This window comes from Thermobia domestica, chromosome 4 (genome assembly GCF_964235325.1).
Source record: "Thermobia domestica chromosome 4, izTheDome1.hap1.1, whole genome shotgun sequence".
Taxonomy (NCBI): Eukaryota; Metazoa; Arthropoda; class Insecta; order Zygentoma; family Lepismatidae; genus Thermobia; species Thermobia domestica.
Window position 1 is genome coordinate 198,296,579 of NC_137457.1, and position 24,999 is coordinate 198,321,577.

Sequence of the window (24,999 nt, forward strand, 5' to 3'; positions counted from 1 at the left end):
TAAATTTAAATTCATTTTAATTCGGAAGATGAGAAACACTTTGCCATTATATATCGTAAAGGTCAGACCCACCAGTATTGTAACAAAGAGGTGCTTGAGCCAATGACGGTAGAAATTCAAACTCCGATAAGTGATAATTTCACAGTCTTGTTTTATTACAAGTGTAATCTCTTTAGTCAATGGAGAGGAGGACGTGGGTCATCGGTCAGAGTTGATGTCGATGGGTTTTGGTGGGTCGGAGTTGGTCGCAATGGTTCAGAGTGGTTCACAGTTGGTGGTGGGTCAGAGTGGATCACGATGGTTGATGGGTCAGAGTGGGCCAATGGGTCATTTGGGTGGTGGGTCATAGTGGGTCATGGTGGGTCGTGGATCAAATTTTCATTGACCCACACCATCTCTGGTTAAAATTGTACTAAAGATAAGAGGCACCGAAGATGCATGTCGGCTATTATGCTCAAATTTTGCGCATGGATAGTACTCCACCAGAAAGCAATAAATCTGAAACGGTTCACGGTATGACCTCCTAGAACTCGAGATGTAGGGGTTTGTCTGATTGGCTAAATTAAGACGTCAATGATTTATCCTTCAACAACCAAGCTTTTTATGATCGTTTCCGTGGGGAAGTCAGAAGAACACGTGCCTAGTAATCGTAATATTGATAGTTCGCGTCCACCCCGGGGTATTTGTTTTGTGTTTTTTTGTTTCACCTAAATATAAACAAATCACACATATAGGCATTTTAACATATTTTGGGAGAGTAATTTTGTGGTTCGTTGGCGTTTCATCGCGTCTCTGCCGCTGGTAGTAAAGTTTTCAAAATGGAACTTGGGCCATCACGGATCGTCGCTGCGGGGCCACCAATTTCTGGCGAGAGGTTAATAGTTGACCATCTGTAGTCCACCGACGCTTACAGCTTAGGGTAATGAACGATGTCCTTGCCTTGTAGACTTCATGACTACCGACGTCGGCAGTCAACTAGCTTTTAGTATTCCTTTACTAACCATCTATCGTTCATGTTTGTACACGGTGTTGTCATAATAATAATAATAATAATAATAATAATAATAATAATAATAATAATAATAATAATAATAATAATAATAATATTGTAGTAACAGTAGTATAATTGATGATAGAATAATTATTGTCTATGTATTGTCTAGGTAGGACTACACACAGGATTTGGCTCGTTTTGGTTCGACTTGACTCTAATCCGAGTCGAGTTGGAATATATTTTTCGCGCCGAGTCCAAGAGTAGACCTCAAAGATGTCTGTTTCGAGTCGAGTCGAGTTTCAAAGAAAAGTCGTTCGTGCCCATCCCTACTAATGAGAGCTTAATCGGAGTTAAGCGAAATTGAAAGTCTCACTATTTATCTAAGCGACCCCGAAAACTATGAATCTAATATCGATCATTTTCTAGCAATCTTTTATATGTATCCCCCTCCCATTCACCATAGGTAACCCGACAGCACTCTTTTTGAAACTATAAGAAATGTGGTTAAAATTACTCTAGGCCAGTGGTTCTCAATCTAATTCCTATCACGATCCCCTTTTATCACACGCTCTTGCCAGCGACCCTTTTATAATTTGTTTTATAATAAGCTTGTGTGGGATTTTTAACATACCTATTTCTATAATAGTAGAATCAATTTTTTTCTTTTTTTTTTTTTTTTGTTTATAGTGAACAGTGCCATGGAAAATCATTGCCCGGGGCGAGAGTATAGTACGATGTCACCGTATATATGAGTGACGTCGACAGACTAGCTACGAAGCGCCACCATGGTTGGCACGAAGCTCAATAACATTTTCAAAATAAACCCTACCTTTCCTTAATTTTGAGCACATTTTATTACGTTTTTCCTTCTATTTTACACATGTGCACATGCACTTTCCTAACTTGAGTAACACACTTCCTCCGAAATGTGTGGCCCCTCTTTTCGGCGCCCGGCACTGACAGTGGATACAGTAACTGTAATATCTATATTCCCAACGACGAAGGTGCTGGTTCAAGATGGATGTTAAACTCCTTCATTGAAGAGGCCATTAACTTATCCGATCTAAGCCCACAACTTCTTGACCAAATAATAGAATGATCATGCGACAAGTCTTGCAACTGGTTTTCTGTAACGAAGACTTGGACAAGTTCTGCCTGATGAGGAGAGAAGAATATCCTGGTCTGGTGATTGCTGCTTTAAAAGTAATAATTCCATTTGCTATATCGTACTTGTGCGAAAGTGTTTTTTTTTATGGTAAACATTAAAACAAAGATAAAAAATCGCTTATCAGTTGAAAATGGCTTGATAATATTCGTCATGAAGATTGAACCGGGCATTGCTGCACTAGTGAAATTACACCATGCTTAGGTATCTCATTAGGTTTTAATTTTAATTGTATTTCAATGTGCAGGTTTTGTTTCATGTGTATTTTTCTAGTATTTCTATATACAGTTCTCATTAGTTTTATATCATACCTCTTTGATTTAAATTCATTTTTAAACAACTCTACTAACTAACTAACTCTATGGCCTATAGAACCCGGAGGTTCAATGCCGCGTTCACAAAAGCTCTACACTGACTTCTATCCTTAGCCAATTGGATCCAGTTTCTACTTTGTATTTTTATCTCAGCGAGATCTATCTTAATATTGTCCTCCCATCTGCCCCTAGGTCTTCCTAATGGTCGTTTTCCGTTTGGTCTTCCAGTCAAGACTTTCAAAGCGTTTCTACTTTCTTCCATTCTAGCTACCTGACCTGCCCACCTAAGCCTCCTAGACTTGACGACCCTAACAATGTTGGGTAACCGTATAAATTATGTAGTTCCTCGTTATGAAGTTTCCGCCATTCCCCATTCCCGTTCCTCTTGGGTCCGAATATTCGTCTAAGGATCTTGTTCTCAAATACTTTCAGTCTATGTTCTTCCCTCAGAGTAAGCGACCATGTTTCGCAACCATACAGAACAATAGGCATGATTATCGTTTTGTATATTTTAAGCTTCAAATTTCTCGACAGAATTCGCGACGACAAGAGACTTTGAACCGAATAGTAACACGAATTCTACACCCATTGAAAATGTTCAGTAGACTTATTTTTTATTGTTCTTTACAGTGTGTATAAAAAATAAAAGTATGCCTATCAGAACAAAATTAAAAATAATATTTAAAAATAATTTCTGGTATTAGATTCTAACTATATTTATCTCTTCCGCCTATCTTCGCGATCCCCTAGGGGCCGCGACTCCCAGGTTGAGAAACCCTGCTCTAGGCATACATGAATTATGATGGAACATACATACATACACTTTCATATGTATAAATGCAGATAAGAGAGAGTTGAGAGAGAGCGATTAAGGAATTACCGCTTTCAATCTCTTCACTTTACTTTTGCGATTCGTGAATTTCTTACGTGACAGTTTGGGGCTAGCTAGTTTTTTGTCTTGAACCACGATCCGATTTTCGATATGCTCTACCTAAATGCTGTAATGCGAATATTGAGAAGTTATCTGCGATGAAAGTAGCTGCAAATAAATATATTACATAACTTATTTATTGCTATTACACGATTTTCTTAATTTGTATTTAATATCCACATATAACATACCGACATTCTGTCAATACCTCAGATGTTATATTTTAAAGATAAGAATTACTTATGTCGTGAAATGATATGAATATATATATTCAACTGATATATACAACTGATGATATGAATATATATATTCAACTGATATATACAACTGATGATATGAATATATATATTCAACTCATATATACAACTGATGATATGAAAATATATATACAACTGATGAATTGTAATGTAACAATTTTACATAATTTTCATGCATTGAGGAAAGTAGAATATCATAAAGGAATCTCATCTGAACGGGTATCGAACTCACGATTTAAACGCTCGGTGGTGTACCACTGAGCTAACATGACCGCTTTTCGGAAGCTGCTTCTGAAATATAACTGAGCTCATACGTAAATGCTCTTTTCCGTATGGAAATCACAATGACGAAACGAGAGTGTGAATACATAGTCTCGAAATATTGTATCATTAAGTATTTCAATCAATGTTACTTTTTTCTACACTTAATACCATTTCAACATGTCTTATTATATATAACAGAAGGAAAAACATATCTGTACATCTTTTCCCGATTACTAAGGTTGGCTTTGGAGGTTCGAACCAGCAGCTTTAGTTTACTGTTTTCCGAAGACACCCGAAGTTGGACTTCGAAAGTGTTCGTCTCAAAACAGCTATAATCATATCGCTCAATCTGTTTGGTATATGGTATATGTTTTTATACGTGTAAAGTCAGTATAACAATTCATTCTTTAAACAGCTTTTCGTATGTATTAATATTCCTTTATAAAAACTGTTTTTATTATTATTATTACGGCGCACCATTTTCAGATTTCTTTCGCGAGTCGTTGACCAAGTCGTTCGCCACCAGCGTTGCCAGACTCACAGCTCGGAATTATTCCAAAACCTGATGGAACTTATGCTAGATTCGGTCAAATTATGCTAGATCCTCATAATTACTAATTCAGGAGTTTAAAAAAAAACAAAGTTGAGATACGATAACGTAACTTAAAATACACAGAGAGCAAGAATGCATGGATAGAACTCAATACTTCACGCACCAAAATTTTAACTCAACTAAATTACTGCAGTCGTTGCCAAACTCAATGGCGTATATATCGTATAAATGAATGCAAAGTTTTTGTTTACATATTTTGAAAGAAAATTACTTCGCAGCATAAGCGGAGTTGGGAATCGTCTGCTGGGGGAGGGGGCAGATTTTTGGTCGGTCTCGGAGCTGTCATTTCAGGAATAAATATGATCATCAAGTCAGAAGTAAAGATGGTGAAGTTGTCAAAAAGTTGGGGGGAGAATTGCCCCCATAGCTCCGCCCATGCCTCGGAGTTAAAGGATTAGAAAACCCTGGGTGGAGCCACAAAAAAAAAAAAAGCCCAAAGCCGTTCCGAACTTACTTAGGAAAATAAGACTGCCTGTATGGTTTACCGAGTGTATGAATCAATGGAAGAGGATCATTTCTGCCGTTCTTTTTCTTCCCACGACCAACTTCTCCAGGTTTTACGGCTTTTTGATAACTTGCTGAAATTGTGCTAGATTTGGGCAGGATGCTAAAAGCAAGATGCTAGGTGCTAGAGACATGCAAATTATGCTAGATCTAGCATCATTATGCTAGATCTGGCAACGCTGTTCCCCACAATAGGCGTGTCGTGCAAGTAATCAATCACACGTCAGGTACTAGCTTTTACTTATTGCTTTCTTCTCACAGCTCAGAACATTGGTAACTATGGATAGACGTACAGCAGTAATTACTTTATGGGAGTTGGAAGGTTATTCTGCAACTGCAGCTAGCAGGCGAGTAGGTGTCCCGGCCTCTACAGGAAGGCAATGGATTCGGAAATATGGTGCTACAGGTCAGACTGGTAATTTACGATCTCCTGGTCGTCCGCATGTGTCAACCGAAGCCCAAGATGCGAGATTAGTAAACGAAGCTCGGTTAGACCCACTAAGGACGTCTAGACAGATAAGGGAAGCTTCTCTCTTTCCTGGTAGTAAGCATACAGCTCTGCGAAGGCTTCGTCATGCTGGGTTACGTGGCCGTGTTGCTGCCGTGAAGGAAAAACTCTCAGACGTCCACAAAATTTACCGTCTCGCGTTTGCACAGGCGAATGTGGGTCTCAATTGGGAAAACGTAGTTTTCTCAGATGAATCCATATTCACAACATCAAAGGAGGGACGCGGTTTTGTGTATCGTCCGAGAGGCACCCGATATGACCATGGATATGTGGCTGCTTGCAATCGCAGTGGCCATGTATCTATTTTATGTTGGGGTTGGATTTCCAGTCGCGGAGCAGGACAGCTTCATAGAATTGAAGGACATCTGGACAATGCTCAGTACTTAGACATTATCAGTAATATCATGGTGCCATCTGTACGAGTATTTCAGCCTGATGTTGTAATGCAGTTCCAGCAATACCAGTCGCCAATACATAATTCCCGTGTGGTTCAGGAATGGTTCGCAGGGCACCCTGAGATTGATTTAATCGACTGGCCGCCTCGTGGAGCAGACCTCAATCTCATGGAAAATATGTGAGCAGAAGTGAAGCATACTCTAAGGGAAAGTTGGCCTGAGGCAGATCCACCAAGAACTCAGGATGACCTGTGGCATCTTGTTTCCGAAGCATGGCTGGAGGTAGGGGAAGGAGATAGATTTGTCACCCATGTAATAGATTCCATGCCCAGAAGAATGGAGCGTGTAATAAATTCAGAAGGGTCTTGGACACAATATTAATGTCCCCGCCTTAACTCCCGAAAACAGCCCTTTCCAGGACTACCTAAACGCTTCTGAAAATATTTCTAGAAGTAAACCACTCCTTGTATCCGATTTCTGTGCAATCCTACTAACAAAAGAATGATAATTAGCTTAGGCTTTGAACTCAAGACCTCTTCAGTGGCAAGTCCGTACTCTACCAGTGAGCTAACATGAACACGCAAACCTAACCTGAAGAAACACGACTTTCAATTTCTGGTATTCGATGACAATGATGCTCATATACTTTGCAAATGTTGTATTCAACTTGGGATATTCCGCAACACACACACACACATAAACAAAGCGAAAGAGAGAGAGAGAGAGAGAGAGAGAGAGAGAGAGAGAGAGAGCGAGAGAGAGAGAGATGAATACACAAAAGCATATTCAACGTATTCGAATGAGACTCTAAGTAACGACATTCCGTTCTAAAGAGAATTTGTGTTTCTTCCCGTGACGTTAAGGGGATCGGGAAAAGTTATGTGTCTTGAAGCAGGATACGACTTTGGATACTCTGTTTATACACTTTCTATATCCGTAGGATTATACTGTATTTCACGAATATAAATAACATACTGTAATGAGAATATTGAGAAGTTAAATCTGTATGACAAATAGCTGCAAATACATACACTACATAACTTATTTATTGCTATTAAACGATTTTCCTAACTTGAATTTAACATTCTCATATATAATAACGACCTACTGTGAAAATTATCTCAGATGTTATATTTTAAACATAATAATTACTATGTTCTGCAATTATTATGTTATATATAAACAACTTATGTATTTTAATGTAATTATTTTATATAATTTTCATGCATTGCGGAAAATATAATTTTAATAAAAGTATTGACCCAGATGGGATTCGAACTCACAACCTTATGATTTGAAATCCGACAGCTTACCGATGAGCTAATACAAGGACTTCTAGAACTAAGCTTCTAGCGATGTATAACGGATCTCAAGATAATTATGACATTCATATCCATTACAAACGCTGTTTCTGTTCTACTTTGACTTTTATTTTAGTACTCAGGCGATAATTATGTTCTATTTCTTAACTTTGAGCATTCTTTTACATATGGAAAGATTCTTTAACGTGTTTAAATGTTCCATTACGTATAGAAAGCTAAATGACAAACAAGCATGTGGTCACATTAATAAAAGGATTCGAAATATTGTATCATTAAGTATTTCAATCAATGTTGCTTTTTTAAACACTTGGTAACAAGTCTTATTATATTTAAAAGAAGAAAAACACATCTGCAAACTTTTTCCCGATTGCAAAGGCTGGCTTGGAGGTTCGAACTGGGTTACTTTTTCCCGAAGATACCCGAAGCTGGACTTAGAAAATTTTTGCCTCAAAACACCAATAAAGAATGCGCTCAACCTTTTTGAGACAAGGTGTACATACGAGTTGGCGAAAAGAATAGAGTGTGACTTTTTCTAGACACGCCCCTTTCAGACAACCTCAATATCCAGAGCGTGGCTTGGCCTAACGAACTCTCGGCTGGCGTAGCAAAGCTGGAAGATTCAAAATTTCGCAGCTACAGCAGCAGTCGACAGAAACTGACTGTTTACCCTGAAGATGTCACCCCTGTACTATGTATGACGTAGCTTCATCTCTAATGCTTTATATCAATATGTATGAAAACTTTCTGGATGATTTACGATGAACAGTTTAATAGTAGTTCGTTTATATGTATGAATAAACATGAAAAGGTTTATATCAATGTATAATTTGAGAGTGGTCGCGGTTCTGTTAAGCTGCATGAGTACAGACCACGTACTATAGTTCTTTTTTTAAACCTATTGCAGACGCCAACCTGAGGAGAGAGAGGGAAGCTCAAAAGGTATTTTATATCCTTATAGGGGTTACAGAGTATGACAGCACTTGAGAGGCTGCATACGAGCTCAGTGTAATATATTATTCAAATGTCATATACATATTTATCGTTCAAACACTCCAAAACTGGATAAACATTGAAAACTCATAGTGTTTACACCCCCATCCCTTCTCAGTCATACAGGTGTGAGCTTTACAAGTCAGCCGTCAGGTGGCAGCAAAGGATGAAGGGTAACATGAAAGTGAGTATGGGAGAAGAAACAAATTAATATTTGTGTTTGTGCAACAATTTAGAATGTAAAACTAATGAATAATATGTGATATTGCATATCTACGGAAAGCCTCTTTAGAACTCTGTATAGTGAACTTATCACCGTAGAAATATATAAAACGAGTGAAAAGTTATTAACAAGAAACTGAGTCAAAGTGTAGGTTTTGACCAAATCTAGGTCACACAGCAGAAATGCACAAGAAGGGCAACAACCCACACTCCTCTCAGCCCCTACATTTGAAAAGTGGGAAGGTCTGCAGCGAGTTTTCGAACAAACAAAGAATCTGCAGTCGTTTAAAAGAACGGGGTTCGAAGACTCGAGGTCAATTGACACTTTGCGTCGAGAAAGCTCACATTGAGCTCGAGGTCAGTCGTTTATTTGCGTCGGAGAAGTTCACGTCGAACTTCGGACAGTTGATTATTTGAAATTCGCGGGAAGGGCGAGCAATTTTCTTCCAATAGTGCTTTTATCGATGGGTAGTTCGGTGTTCCCCGCGAGTGAAGATACTTTCATCTGTGGAAGTGGATAATTCTTTGTATATAGAGAAAGTGATGAACTAGTACGCTCGTTATTCGTTTTCATATATCTGAGAGCATATAAGTGTATTTCGCAGTCATATAGTTAATACACAGTGCGAAGAACAGAGTTAAATAGCTTCGCGCTAAAATGTGCAATTCAGAGAGCTGCCTCCGTCACATGTAAATAGCTGTAAATATAATTTTAACTAGTGCCTCGTGATTTCTTAATTTTCTGTTATTTCGTTTGTGTGAAACGTACCACAAGTCGTCAATGGAATTGCTACTGAACAGAACATCAGGGGAGGCCACGTCTAGACGAGAGGTCAACGCACAGGCTGGTGACAACAAGCCCCTGATGTTCCCTAGTTGAGAGAGGACCGGATGCTCGTAACCGCCTTTGGCCCATAAGACACAGAAACCCAGGAATATAGAGAATGATTCAACACCGTCCAGAGATTCCTGCAAATAGCTGAATGGTGTGAGACATCTCCCAAGACCGGAAGACGTCAAGACAACCCTGGAGACACGCCAGTGAAGAGGACACCATCAACAACGAAGATGCGTGATCACGAGCTCTGAACTAAAACAAGAATAAAGGCCTGATATCAGTGCTCGATAAAAATCAAAAGTGTTGGAATCATTTTTTTTTACGTTGCGCTTGTGCGAGTGTGTGTGTGTATATATATATAGTGTTAAAATCTTCTACTGGATCTATGATTCTTATTAAAAGGATTACCAACCGAACCTGGAGAGTCTCCTTTATCAGCATTCTCAGGATAGCAAAAGGTATGTGCCAGATATCTAATGTAACATGTTTCTTTACAGGCCGTGTACCATGATTTCCATGACTCCATGAATCTGCTTGACATAATTTTATGTTTGTAGTGAGTAATTTCCGCTCAGGTTTTGCGTTCCAGCCATTAAGGACCCTAACATCTAGAGTCTCATCTTAAACTAACGTAAATTTTCAATATTGTTTATTTTTTAAAAAAATCATTTCCTCTACCGACATTTATTTAAATTATTTTGGCCTTCAGCCGTTAATTGTATGCAAGAGTCCACATTGTTTAATCCCCGCTTTGCATTTGCATACGTGAGTGTAAGTTACTCCTCCCACATTCTCATTCCACTGTTACACTCCACTTATTCCCCTTCACAACCTGCCTAAAGCTCACTTAATTCTCCGTAGTGCAGTTCTTTGCTTAAATTGGCCAAATTTCAACGCTTAAGGCAAGAATGTTCCGTTTATAGTTTGTATGTACAAAAAAATATTTATTTTTATTTAGGATAAGAGAAGAGTTTATTTACTTATTTACAGATGTTGATGAGAAAAATGGAAACACCTGAACGAAATTGCAACTTACCAGATTGGTGTCGGGCCACCTTTCGCCTGCAGAACTGCCTTGATGCGACGTGGGATGGAGGCATAGAGGTCGTGAATTGTTGCAAGTGGAATTTTACACCATTCCTCTTGCAGGGCATCGGCCAGTTCTGTGAGGATGGAGGCGGAAGTCGTCGCCGAAGTCGTGTTTCCAAGACGGACCACAGATGTTCAATTGTGTTGAGATCTGGGGATTGGGCGGGCCAGGGGAGGTGTTGAACTTCATCCCGATGTTCCTCAAACCACGCTGCAACAACGTCAGCTGTGTGAATGGGTGCATTATCATCCTAGAAGATGGCGTCATTGTCCAGGAACAACATCTGGACCATAGGACGCAAGTGGTCTCCTAAAATTGCGACATAATCGTTGGCAGTGATTCGTCCGCTAAATGTGACCACAGGACCCAATGAAAACCACTATATGGCGGCCCACATCATTACCGAGCCGCCGCCATTTCACAGTTTGGCGGAGACACTGCAGATCATAAACTTGTTTGGGCGTTCTTCACACATAAACACGGCCCGTGGTTGAGAATAGGGTGAAGGATGACTCATCGGACCATATCACACGTTTTCAGCCTTCAACGGTCCAAGTTGCATGGTCGCATCACCATTTGCGGCGTGCGAAAGCGTTATGGTCCCTGGTGAGCGGTTTGGACCGTGCAACACGACCCCGTAAGTTCATGTCATGTAATTCGCGGCGGACTGTGATTATCAAAACAGGATGGGGGAGGTGCTGATTGAGTTCCTCCGTTACTTGCTCTGCAGTGGCACGACGGTTCTGCGTGACAATGCGCTTTAATACACGGCGTGACCTGTCACTCATGATTTTCTTCCGCCCACTGTTCCGCTTCCCCGATGTGGTTTTTCCGTGCGTTGTGTAGGCCGTCATCACCTTCGACACTGTCTCACACGACACACCTAACACAGTAGCCACTGCCGTCACACTCACTCCACATAACCGCGTACCAACAATTTGCCCTCTTTGAAAATTTGAGAGGTCTCCCATTTTACACTACCTCCGTCTGCTGCAGCCACTGGACACTGCTGTTCCACTGCGCCTGACGTAGTATGGAGACCGACCTAACGCACCACCACCAGCGGTCCGGCGCTGCAGGCGCCACGACACCACTGCCAACCCATACATCTGACGTGTTGCCAACTACAGGTGTTTCCATTTTTCTGATCACCATCTGTATTTATGTATTTATTTATCTTTTTTTTCTCTAATGCAATTCATTATCTGCATTCACGATTCTTTATTCTTTGTCCAAAATAACTTAGAACTCATCACAAGGAGGTGACTGCACCTCAAGTTTCACCTACCTTTAGTTCCGCTCTTCCGCTCTGTCTAATTTTCTGCTATGGCCTTACATGCTTGCGTCCTCACTTGCTTTACTTTTCTATATGGCATAGTGTTATTTCCGTCCGAATATTGGCAACCCCTTGCTCGAAACCAAGGCACAGAGTATAAATCCATCACAACCTGCCCGCCCACTCATGGATTGAGAAGCTTGCGTCACCAAACCCACCATTCGCTCTACGGCAAGTAAAAGTAGTTATTTCTTTGCTGAACGTTGTAACTGAATAAATATTTTCTTCAATCGTGTCGTTGGAGAGCATCTTGGTGAGCGGAGGTTCTGCTGGGACAAGATTATCCACTCCACCAGTCGTAGTAACCGTCCGCGTCAAAATTTATTTTTAAGAACTGCGAATTATTGGAAAATACAGAGAATACTTTCAGCTTAGTTTCGTGGGTAGAAATTGGGCTAGCTGTCCCAAATTATATAAATGCCGCGGTCCTTCATAGCAAGATGGCTTTTGTGGGATGGAACACCAGACCCGGGGATACACTATGACGATGTATTATAGAACATACATGAATGCCTCGCAAGGTCTCGCTGAGCTAATGTACAAACGAAGAATGCGACATGTCTTGTTGAGCCAACGTGACAGGACAACTGGACCGGGTTTTTTGTTCGCCAAGTTTGAATGAATGTTCCTGAATGAATTCTTCTGCAGATTGCTAGTAAATATTGTTGGTCTGAACTGAGGTCTTCAACTTTTGCAAAATCATCCAACCAGCTAAGATTTATTGCTTGGTATTTTACCAGGGCGTTTCCTTGCACTTGTCGAGCTTTCTTCGGATGGGTGACGAAAGTGTTTGTACCCGATGCTCCCCCGTCGAGATGTCTTATTAAAGAACGAAGCGGTAGTTCATTTCCGTGAAGAAGGCTAACGTCCATTGAAGTTCTCGCTTTATTTTTTTTAAATGTAGAGCCCCATAAAATCTTCCCGTGTTCATTGGTGTACCATCATAGCCAGCTGCAACCGCTGTTAACAGTTTAGTTCCGTTTTCAACCTGAAATTCGTTTACGGACGCGGCGATGTCCTCTCCGCTACCAGACTTCGGCACGACATTGCCCAAATATGTTGAACCTGGTTCTTCCACTACTGTTAAATGTTCTTCGATCTGCCGTCTATACCAATGTTTTCCTTTCTTCGCTTGCGTTGGAGCCTGGTCTTTTCTTACACCGAAGAAGACTCTTCTAACAGATTTTTTGGCTATGTCGTTTCTTTCTTGAACAGCTGCGCTGAATCTACTCTTTTCCCTCCTAATCTTATTTTAATCAATAACAAGGTTCTTGCGCTCCGTTTAAATGTCTCTTGCATCTTGAATTGTTGCACTAGCGATTAGTGAAACTTCCCGGAGAAGAAATAATTGTGTTTCCATGCCATACCAAAGCAGTAGAGCGAATGGTGGGTTTGGTGCCGCAAGCTTCTCAATCCGTATGTGGGCCGTCAAGTCGCGATAGATTCATACGCTGTGTTTTGATTTCTACCCAAAAAAAATGTCAACACTTGGATCGAGAAAAAGACTATGCCATCTAAGTAAAGTAAAGCAAGTAAGTGATGACGCAAGCAAGTAAGGCCATGGGAGAAAATTAGACAGGGCGGAAGGTCAGAACGAAAAGTGGGTGGAATTCGAAGTGCAGTCACATGAGTTCTGGGTTATTTTTGACGAAGATTTTTGATAAATGATAGAGAATGTTGATAATGAATTTCATTATAGCAAAAGATAAATAAATAAATACGGAAATAAGTAAGAAAATAAACTCTACTCTTAGGATAAACAAAATAAATCAATTTTTGTACATACAAGAAACGCAATCTTCTTGCCTTAAGCGTTGAAATTTGGCCCATTTAAGCAAAGAATTACACATAATTGGGCTTTGAAAAGTTGAATTAGGTATAGTTCAAGCTGCCCTAAAGGCTGAAGTTTTAAAAAATAAAACTATATGGGTTTTACTCTGTCAAGAAGTGAAATATTGTTCCGTGTACTGTGGGTTGCATACATTTTCCATAAAACCTCGATGCAACATATGAAGATGCTGACTAAAAGTCCTGAAAAAAATCTGACACACCTTGCCCCTTAAGACACCCTTTAACCGCTTCGCCGAATTGATTTTCGAAAAAAAGTAGAAATTCGGCACACCCTAATATTTAATTTAAACAGTATTGCGATAAAATAATAAAGCTTATGCCAGATCGTTAGGTCTACCATGAAGTGATAATTCTTGGGTTGATTTTTCTTCGGTACTGTAATGATATTATTTTTAAAATAGTCTATAATAGAGAGAAAAAATGGATGGGAAAATTTTTTTTACATGTACGGTAGCTGGTCCTACATGCTGTGGAAAATCAAAATTTGTTAAAGCATTTCTTGAAGATTACAGCAATTTATTTATTTAAATATTGCATGCTGTTATGGTGAATAGCAGCCAAGGTACAATACTCTTTCATGCTGCAAGTTTAGAGAAGGATTACCTCAACATGATGAATTTCAAGCGAACGAGGATCCACATCTTGTAATTATTGGTGATTTAATGCGTGAGTGTGACCATCGAATTGTAGATATTTTTACTAAGGGCATCCATAATATAAATTTAAGTGTAATTTTTATAACACAGAATATTTTTCATCAATAGAAGGGAATGCGGGATATTTTCATTATATAGTATGTTTTAAAAATGGTAGAGAAAAGGCTCAAATTAATTACCTGGCACGACAATTGTATCTAGGTAAAATTTATTCAGGAATCTAATCAAAATCCAACTCAAATTCCCCATGGTAATTTACTTTTTGATTTAAAACAATATACTCCTGATGAGCACCGATTTCAAACAAATATTTTTCCATCAGATTCTTTAAATTATGTTTATGTGCCTGTAAAAAAATAATTGCATTATTTTTTTATATTTTAACAACTAGATATGTTATAATAGTCGTAAAAATGATTTGTAAAGAAACTGCACATTTACTAAAACTTTTAGCGAAGTCTGAACCTAAAGTACGTAAGGCAATTTCACAAAATGCAGATCCTGATTTAATTCGATCGATTTCTGAATGTTCATATAACGTATCACAAGGAAGTATTCCATTAAATACAAAAGAGAAAAATAGATTTTAAAAGTATAGAAAGGAACCTAGGTATTTGTTTAAAAAATCCGTCATTAGAACAAGAGAAAAAGCGAATAATTGTTCAAAAATGTGGTTTCCTTACTGCATTGCTTGCACCTATTTTAGAAGGTATACTATTAAGTTTAATTAAGTGAAAGGGTATGCGAAACGCACAAAAACTTATTTTAATCCCACCTCAAAATTTACATCTTTACCAAACGATATCTAGTCTTGATGGTGAAGCGAAATAAATTTTTGATAATAAAAGTCTGAATGCAGACGAAAAACGGGTACAATATACAGAGGTATTATAAAAATAGTAAAATATAATTCGAAAACTGGCAGCAGTTACAATAGCAACAACAAATAATGTGGTTAAAGACGAATAAGAGGGAGAGGAGGAGGAAGAGTATGATGAAATAATATCTACACTCCCCGAAATTTGTAAACGTAAAGCAATAATGGTAATGTAAATATTGATAATAAATTAATTCGAGGTGCTAATAGAGTAGATTTAGTATCCAATGTTGTTAGAAGTATTAGAAAAATCTTTCAGTTGCCGATTGGAAATCCTTTGCTACATTATTAGCAAAAGCCAATATCCCGTCAGAGTACATCGGAAAGCCTCAACGAATAAAATATATTAGAAAACTCACACAAGTAGAAGGGGAAGAGGATGAGGAAGAGAAGGACGAAGATTAGGGTCTCTACCCTGTAAACGTAAAGGTTTCAACAAAAGGCGTACTTCTAAGCAATAAAATGATTTTACATATTACTAATGTAGCATTGTAAACTATCGATATATTTAAGTATATAGAAAGAAAAAATGAATGAATCTTATTTGCAATATAGTCATCAAGCAGGTAGGGGATATAATATATATAGAGGCCACCATACCAAGAAGGTTATGCCAGTGATAGTTTTCTAGGAGGCTTATTCCGTAGTGGATTTCCATTATTAAAGTAAGGTGCAAAAACTGTTGATAAAGTGTTGGTGCGTGCAGGAATTAATGTAGTAGGAGACGTACTAGATTAATAATAGACCTATTGAAGAGACTTTACAAAATCGGTGGCAAGAAGCTAAAAGAAATTTAAAAAACAAAGCTCAAGATAAATAAAATCAAGTAATGGTAGGATCGGGAAGAAAAAGAAAAGTTCATTTTGCATCAACAGGTTGTGGTGTGTAGCGGATAAAAAATCCAGAGATACTTTTGATTAGATTAATTATGGAGCAAAGTTATAGTTTTTACCTCACACTTCCTAGCAACAGTTCTATAGAATATTTTTCTGAAAATATTCTTGCCTGTAATACTACCTATTATTCCATCCTTTTGTACTGAAGAAGGGAGTGTAGGAAACAACTGTTGTTGAAGTACATTATACAAGTTCATTTCAGAATGTTTCCAAATATACTAATAATATTTATTACCATATCGCGAATACGGAAAGCTGGAACATAACTAAAATCTTACCAGGACACTATTATCATATTCATGATATTCTGTCTCAAATTAATCGTAAAACTGATATATAAATTTACAGTTAAAAGTTAAACCATTGGTAAAACGAATTGAGGTGAATAGAGTAAGAAAAGATCAGGAAAGCATATAGAAGTACGCCAATCTCTCGAACTAACGAGAACACTAGGTTTCGATTATATACAGCAAGAATATATGGCAGTTGTGCATTATGTTTGTTATTTGCCAGATTTACAAAAAGCGCTACCCACACTAATGTATGTTTATAGTGATATTATAGAACCACAACTGGTAGGTGATATCATAGTTTCATTGTTACGTATTATAAATACAAATATTAAAATTTATGTTCTTAATAATGTACATATTTTTTAATACCCTCATTATATCCTCGTGCAACGTAAACAGTTTGATCAAATTATTATTAATTTAGGAGACAGTACAGGTAATCCACTTCGTTTCCAATATGACCATGCAGGTGTAAAACCACATTTTCGCAGACGTAATATGGTATTTTAAATTTAACTTGTGTGAATATTAGTAGTATGAAAAATGCAGTGTGTGTGTGTGTGTGAAATCAGAATTAGATTTATTTCCGGGTTTACCCACTCAAACAAGTATTATAGTTAATAAAATAGTTCCAAATAAGGCTGTGGCTTCAATATTTGATAATGCATCAATAGATTGTAGCCCCTGGTCATGGGTACGACTATAATGATTTACCTCATACAATGATACATATTAAAGGTAGAAATACTATAACAGATGGTTCTAATTTAAATTCTGCCGATAAGAAAATTGATCCTGTAAATTATTTTCTCAATGCAATGTTCAGCAAGGTGAAAATATATTTGAATAACCAACTAATTTCCTACTCCTCACATACATATCCATATCGATCGTATATTGAAAAACTGCTAAATTATAATGCTAATGCTAAATCAACGCATCTTCAAACATCGATGTTATTTAATGATATTGCAGGTCATATAGACAGTGTGGCCGATAGTATTTTAGGGTTTAAACGTTTTGTTCTCACTACTTTAAATCAGTCATTTGAATTATTGAATTAAAGTTATGTTAAAATAGCGCAAAATCAAGTATTACATGATCATAAATTTAGAATAAAATATTCTATAACAAAAGTGCAGGTGAAAGAAACTTTACAACAAAAAATTATGGATACTACACTTCCTGATCTGTTTTCCGGCGTAGTCCCTAAACGGATTATTATTGATTTTGTTACTAATGCTACTTTCAATGGTACTTATCAGGCAAATCCTTTTAATTTTAAGAATTTTAGTATGTCATTCTTTACATTGTATGTTAATGGAACGCCTGTATTATTAAAACTATTACAACTAAATTTTGATAATAACCTATATATATGTACAAGCATATTGTACGTTATTTACAGATTCTAGCATTTATTATTCTAATCAAGGTAGTGATATTTCACTTGCCGAATATACTAATGGTGACACTCTACTTGTGTTTTTATTTAATTCCCGATTCTAGTGCTAGTGCTGCATTTCATACTAGTCCACAACGTTAAGGAAGTATACGATTAGAGGTTCATTTTACAGAAGCATTGCCATTTCCTGTAACAGCAATTATTTATGGTGAATTCTCCTCAGAACTAGAAATTGATTTCCAGAGAAAAATATATATCAATTAATTAAAAATGTTAAATACCCTTGAAGTTTATGAGGCTGTACACCACAATTTTCCTAAAAATCATTTTATAGATGTATATGCTGCAGATGAGCTACCGCAATTTATTCACATATTTCCGACAGCCATAATTATAAATACTGATTCTAGTAATAAGCCTGGAGAATATTGGATTGCAATTTATATATCTAATATTCGTGTGGGAGTGTATTTCGATAGTTATGGTATACCCCCTATATACAATATCATATAAGTTTTTTAAAACAAAACTATTTGTACTATACATGGAACAATAGACGCATTCAAGGTGACTTATCTCAATTTTTGCGGACATTACTGTTTTCTATATCTAGCATATCATGTATTTGGTTATTCACTACCCGATTTCTTAAACAAATTCTCACTCACCTCTACTGATGCTAATATTATCCTTTATTTGTTTATGAGAATGTGATGGTCACTGGCGCGAGATTGTTCTCCGTAAACCTGTGTGTGATGGTCACTGGAGCGGGAATGATATCCATAAACCGTGTGTGTGTGTATATATATATATGTGTGTGTTGTTATATTTTAATCTCTGCGATAGTCTATGTTTTTAACTCCACCATTGCAGGTACCAAGTCTTGGATGCGAAAGGAGGAGGGTTGGGGGTAGGTAGCCCCTTAAAGAAAAGTATATTTTGGTATGTTAAAATTGGGGTTGAAAAAATGGTCATAAAACCCCCCATTATTCTGTGTTATGTTAGTAGTCTTTGCTATGTTACATAAGAGTTCTGCTAAAATATCCATTCGTGGTCTCTGTGCTCATTATCTTATATAACATTTGCTATGTTAAGATAGCTATGGAAAATAAGCCGAACTCTCTTATTGGCTCTGCTACGTGTTGGTGTTCTATGTAATTTCTGCTATGTTACATAGCAGTTGGAGAAAATGTTCATAGTCTTTTATTAGCTCTGCAATGTTAAAATATGGGTTAAAAAGTAATCGTAAAAGAGAACGAATACACCTCCATTATTCTCTGCTACGTGTTCGTAGCCTCTGTGTATTTCTGCTATGTTAAAATAGGGGCTGAAAAAAGGCATCGTAAAATAAAACGAAAACAACCCTGCGAATTTTTGCGAGAAACAGAATAAAGTGCGAATAAAAAGATTTACTTTCACATGTAGGAAAAATTACAGTTATCCTTCCCGCTTCATTTCTTCATTCTTTATAAGTTTGTTCTGGCAATGCTCTTGGAGCATTCTGAATTGGTTTGTTATTTGGTTTTTAATTTATTTACACTTATACGTGAAACTCGAACTACACCGAAGCAAATAACCTCATTAACTTAATAAACTGTCATACATAATCAATGAAGAGTTGTACACCTACTTTTGGGCCACCCTGTATTTTAAACTTCAAATTCATTGACATAATTTCCGACGACAAAAGATTTTCAATTGAATAATAACAAGACTTTCCTGCCTTCAGTCGACATTCAGTTTCTTCGTTGATATGGGTTTGCTCTGTTAATATTTATTCTAGATGTTTGAAAGTATCTACTTTGTCGAAAGTATTATTTGATATATTGAGTATCTATAATTTGCAGTATTACGATCCCGAAGAACTTCCATGTATTTGTTTTTTCATTTACTTCCAAACCATGTCCCTCGAAGACTTTAATAAAACCTCAGCATTTATTTGTATTGTTCTCCTATCGTCATTATTATATTTATGTAAATCATCAATATACGCCATAACATGGTGAATACTAGTCACGTCTAGCCCCTGATTACTGTCTTTAATTTTTTATTGCGTACTCCAGAATAAAGTTGAATAATCATGGCGACAAATGCATCTCCTTGTTCCATGCTATTCTCAACGTTGTAGCTATTGGAAATACGTTTCCCTATTACTTTTAAAATGTTGTATAAATGTTAATGTTGTTCAAAAGAATTATTGTTGGTATAAAATATATAGGAAAAAAAATTAGATAAATAAGTTCATTGAAATTGTTTGAAACATGTAGGAAAGGGATTCTTGTTTTCGTCTCTTGTTCATTGATAAAGCTTGGAACTGCAAGCAAAACACCTTTCCTTTCTGCAAGTCGTGTATCCGAGTGACGTGACAAAGTTAGAGGGAAAGGGTGAACTACACCTCCCCTCTGGATTCAGTCGCTTTTTGATAGCTTTGGTTCGTAACTTGGTTGAGAGATGGAATCAGTGAAGGATTACAATTATTCAGCAACACCTATGAGCTTTATCCGTGTATTGGTTTGAATGCAATTTTTTAGCTCGTAATTGTAAATCTAGTAATCGTACACTATATTAATAATTATATATTAATTATAATTATTAATTATATATAAATAATTATATATAATATATAATTATATATCATCATCATCATCATAGGTATTCTGCCTTTATTGGCAGGTCACTTGCCGCAGCTGAGAAGCTTCCATGCTCCACGGTCCTCCGCTAAACTTTTCGTCTTCGCGTGTGATCTTTCTGTTTTAATATCATCCATTAATTGTAGTCTCCTTCGCCCCCTCCCTCTCTTTCCCGCCACCATACCCTCTAGGACGTCTCTCATGATACAATCTCTTCTTAGGCAATGTCCCAACCAGTTTCTCTTCCTCTTCCTAATAATATCTAAAAGTGTTCTTTTCTCACCCACCATTTCTAACACTCTCTCATTCGTTTTCCGCTCGACCCAACTAACTCTTTCCATTCTTCTCCACACCCACATTTCGAAGGCTTCCAATCGATTTTCGTCACCCTTACGCAATGTCCACGTTTCCGCCCCATACAGCACAACACTCCACACGAAGCATTTTATGAGTCTTTTTCTCAACTCTTTGTTCAAGGTCCCACAAAACAGACTTTTCTTTCTTTTAAAGGCTTCTTTCGCCATTCCTATCCTTGCTTTTATTTCACGTTCGCATTTCATGTCATTACACTACCCAGGTATCGAAAACTATTCACTTGTTCTATTTTCTCCCCTCCTACTTTTATATTTGACACAGACCCCTTTGTTCCAATCACCATGGCTTTTGTCTTTCTAAAATTTATTTTCATCCCATATTCTTCAAAGCCCCTTCTCATTTTTTCTAACATTTTCTTGATTTTATTTTCAGATTCTGCAACAAGGGCCATATCGTCTGCAAATCTTATGCATCTAATCATTCTACCTCCTACCGAAATGCCATCATCATCATGTAGGCTCTTTTTCACTATCTCTTCTAGATAGACATTAAATAGTGTTGGCGAGAGGCAGCATCCTTGTCGAACTCCCCTTCCAATTGCACTCTCTTCCGTCAGTTCTTCCCCTATCCTAACACTTACTTGCTGGTTCATGTATAAGTTTCTTATGAGTCTTCTATCTTTCCATTCCAATCCTATCTTTGTTAGAACTCCCAACAACAATTCCCAATTCACGCGGTCAAAAGCCTTTTCTAGATCAATGAATACAACATACACCTCTTTCCCTTTTTCTATAAATCTTTCACCGATCACCCTTAATAATCCAATAGCATCTCTTGTGCCCTTGCCTCTTCTGAACCAGAACTGCTCCTCCTCAACATCTTTATTTGTTCTTCCATATAACCTTCTGTTCAGTATTCGGAGCAGAATTTTAGCTGCATGAGATATAAGACTAATAGTTCTATAATCCTCACATCTCTTTGGGTTCGATTTCTTAGCCATCGGTATCATGAACGTTTTCAGAAAGTCTCTTGGCCATTCTCCTGTTTCATATATTTCATTGCATAGTCGCCACAATTCTTTCTTTCCCTTGTCTCCTATATTTTTAATGAATTCAATTGGTATGTTATCTATTCCTGTTGCCTTTCCATTCCTAATCTCGGATATAGCCTTTTCAAACTCATCCCTAAGAATACTAAATCCTTTATCATTATATATAATATATATAATAAGCCATATAATTATATTTAAATAATTATAAGGCTTCATAACTGCAAATCCTTACTGGAGATATCAGATACTATCGGAAGACCACGTTCGACCGTGCAGTCAATCATAGATCGATACTGCGAAACAAATACAGTCATAAACATGCCGTGAAGTGGACGTGCAAGGAAGATCACTGAACGATATGAGCGTATACTACTGAACGAAATTAAGAAGAACCCAAGAATCAGTGCTCCGCGGATGGTGGCAGAAGCAGCAAAATCAGGTATGTCAGTTTCAGAAAGCACTGTGCGTCGTTCTTTCAACAAACAAGGGTATAATGGGCGTGTTGCTCGAAAGAAATTTTTTTTTTGTTTCCGAAGTGAATAGGAAGAAGCGGCTCCAGTTTGCAAAAGCTTACGTGAATAAAGATGTGGCTTTCTGGGGAAAAGTGATATTCTCAGACGAGAGTAAATTTAATGATTTTGGTTCTGACAGTAGACAAATGGTGTGGCGGAAGCCAAATAAAGAGATGGACCCGAAACATCTGCGGCCAATCGTGAAGCATGGAGGTGGGGGAGTGCAATTTTGGGGGTGCATGAGTGATTCGGGAATGGGAAAGCCGACAATTATCGATGGTACTATGGATCAGCGTGTGTACATTGACATCTTGAAGAAAAATCTACGTCCTAGTGCTGATCAAATAGGCCTGCAAGATAACTTTATATTTCAACAGTACAATGATCCCAAAGATACGGCACACAACACAAAGCTCTGGTTACTGTACTGTGTGCCAAAGCAACTGGTCACTCCTCCTCAATCGCCTGACCTCAATCCGATTGAGCATTTATGGCACTTACTCGAAAAGAAACTCCGCAAGCGCAGAATTACGAGTAAACGTTCTTTGCAAACTGCACTCGAAGAGGAATGGGCTTGTATAACAGTCGAAGATACGCGACGTTTGGTGCACTCGATGTCGAAGCTCCTTCTAGCTGTAATTAGGGCCAAAGGGAACCTAACCAAGTATTGAATCATGCGCAATCATTTTCTTTCTGGACGTTTCGTAAGTGTACGAATACTTTTGAAACATCAAAATCATGTTCATTTTTGTTTCTTTTGCCATTATTTGTGTATGTTTTCGCATTCACAGAACGTTTGTTTTATAAATAATAAATAATTTAATGAATAATGCAGTGCAGTTTGTTTCAATGCTCTATCTCCAACAAAGTCGGAGCTACGGGCATTTAATCATAACTTGCAGTCGGTGTACGAATACTTATGACTTTCACTATATATATATAAAGAATGCAATTTCTATGTTGTATTGAAATTAACGTTGAGGAAATAGCTTTATCGTCATTTTTGGCACAGTTTTAATGGTCAAAGTTACGTAATTTAGGCAGTGTCATTTAAATGAACTTATAGTAGAACTGCTTTCTTTCTTTTCTTTCTTTTCTTTTTTTGTGAGAAGTTGCTTATTTGGCATTAAATTTGAAATTAAATTTCTTAGTAGGGAATTTTTCCATAATTTTTAAAAATGTTTTTTTTCTAAGAAAAAAGCTATTTAAGTAGAAAATTTAAAATAAAAAACTACTAAATTATTCCATTAAAAGATCTAAAAATTCAATTTAACCTATGTATCGGTTGTAGTGCTAATGCATAGAACTGCTAAAAGGTGTAAGTGGTTTTGAGTGGTTTATTTATAGATTAAATTGAGCTAATGTGTTCGCTGGGAATAGTAGTTAAATAGAACTGGAAACTAAGTTTAATGGATAATGATTAGGCTTAAAATATTTAGTACTTAATTACAAAAATTAACAATTGATCTTAGGTCTCTTTAAGAGAAGAATTGATGGAATTAAAGACCAGAGCCAATTTGATCGAATTAAGAGGCAGAAGTTTTACGTTAGATTTAATTCAAGGAATTTACGAATTAAGGTATTAAAATAAATTCAATAAGATTATATAGGGTGTTTATAAACGATATACACAAGACTTTAAACTTAAATCAATAAATTGTGTTGCACATAATGTAGTTGAAAGAAATGCTTAGAATCTGGAGCTTTTTGAGGATTGGAGATTTATGGGGTAAATGCTTTCCATCTTTTCTCAATTTTCCAATTCGAAAGTGGTGTTTATGAATTTGATTTAATTGATATTATAAGAAAAAACTATAAAATTAATTACTTATTAGGCATGATTCCATATCGGAACCAACTACTTGGATAAAACCTATATATCGTCTGAAAGCTCTTGCCATGAGAAGTATGAAATCGTTTTCAAATCACGGGCAAACCCAAAACCTCACCCTACAAGGGGCCGGTTTGTTGGTATCTGTGACCCGACAGAAGTAAAAATGAATGTTAAGACCCATAACACGTAAGCATCTGAGTCCATTATGTTCCTTTTTGGCTCGTTGCTAGAACGTGACTCGTGCAAGGGTTTGGTAATATCACTTTGCACCCAGACGTACCCATTTGTCCAGTGTTGCCAACGAATTGTAAATACAATGTGGCAAATGATTTTTCTACCACTGAACGTACAGTATATCCATGTAACGTGGCATAAACATCATTCGTCACTAGAGAAAATATACTGTGGACGTATTCCTCTCTCAAGGACCCCAGTTTTCCAGTGTTGCCAACCAATTGTAAAAATGAGGTGTAAAACAGGTTCCGTACGATGAGAAGTTTATACACCAAGCTTGGCAGAAACATCACACTACACTATAGCAAGAAGACATTGGGTGTGGCCATTTCTCAACCATTCCATATTTTCAGCTGACTTTTTAAATAATAGAATCACAAACAGACAACGTCACTTACAATTTGGCCAAAACATTATGGAAACTGCTCCCATCTCCATTTACTCTGGAATTTCAAAGAAGCGGGGACATGTTTCCTCTTATTTTTAGTGAGGAGCTTATATACAGTAAAACCTAACTTCAACGGACCCTTTATTAAATGGAAACTTGTGTTAAACGTATATATATTTCACAGACCCATGAATTTACTAGCGAAAATCGTGCTAACCCTTAAATTCATGATTTTTAATTTTATTTTTAAAAAAATACCATGAGTAGAATTTAATGTTGTAAATTATAGGAAAACAATTTTAAAACCCTAGGTC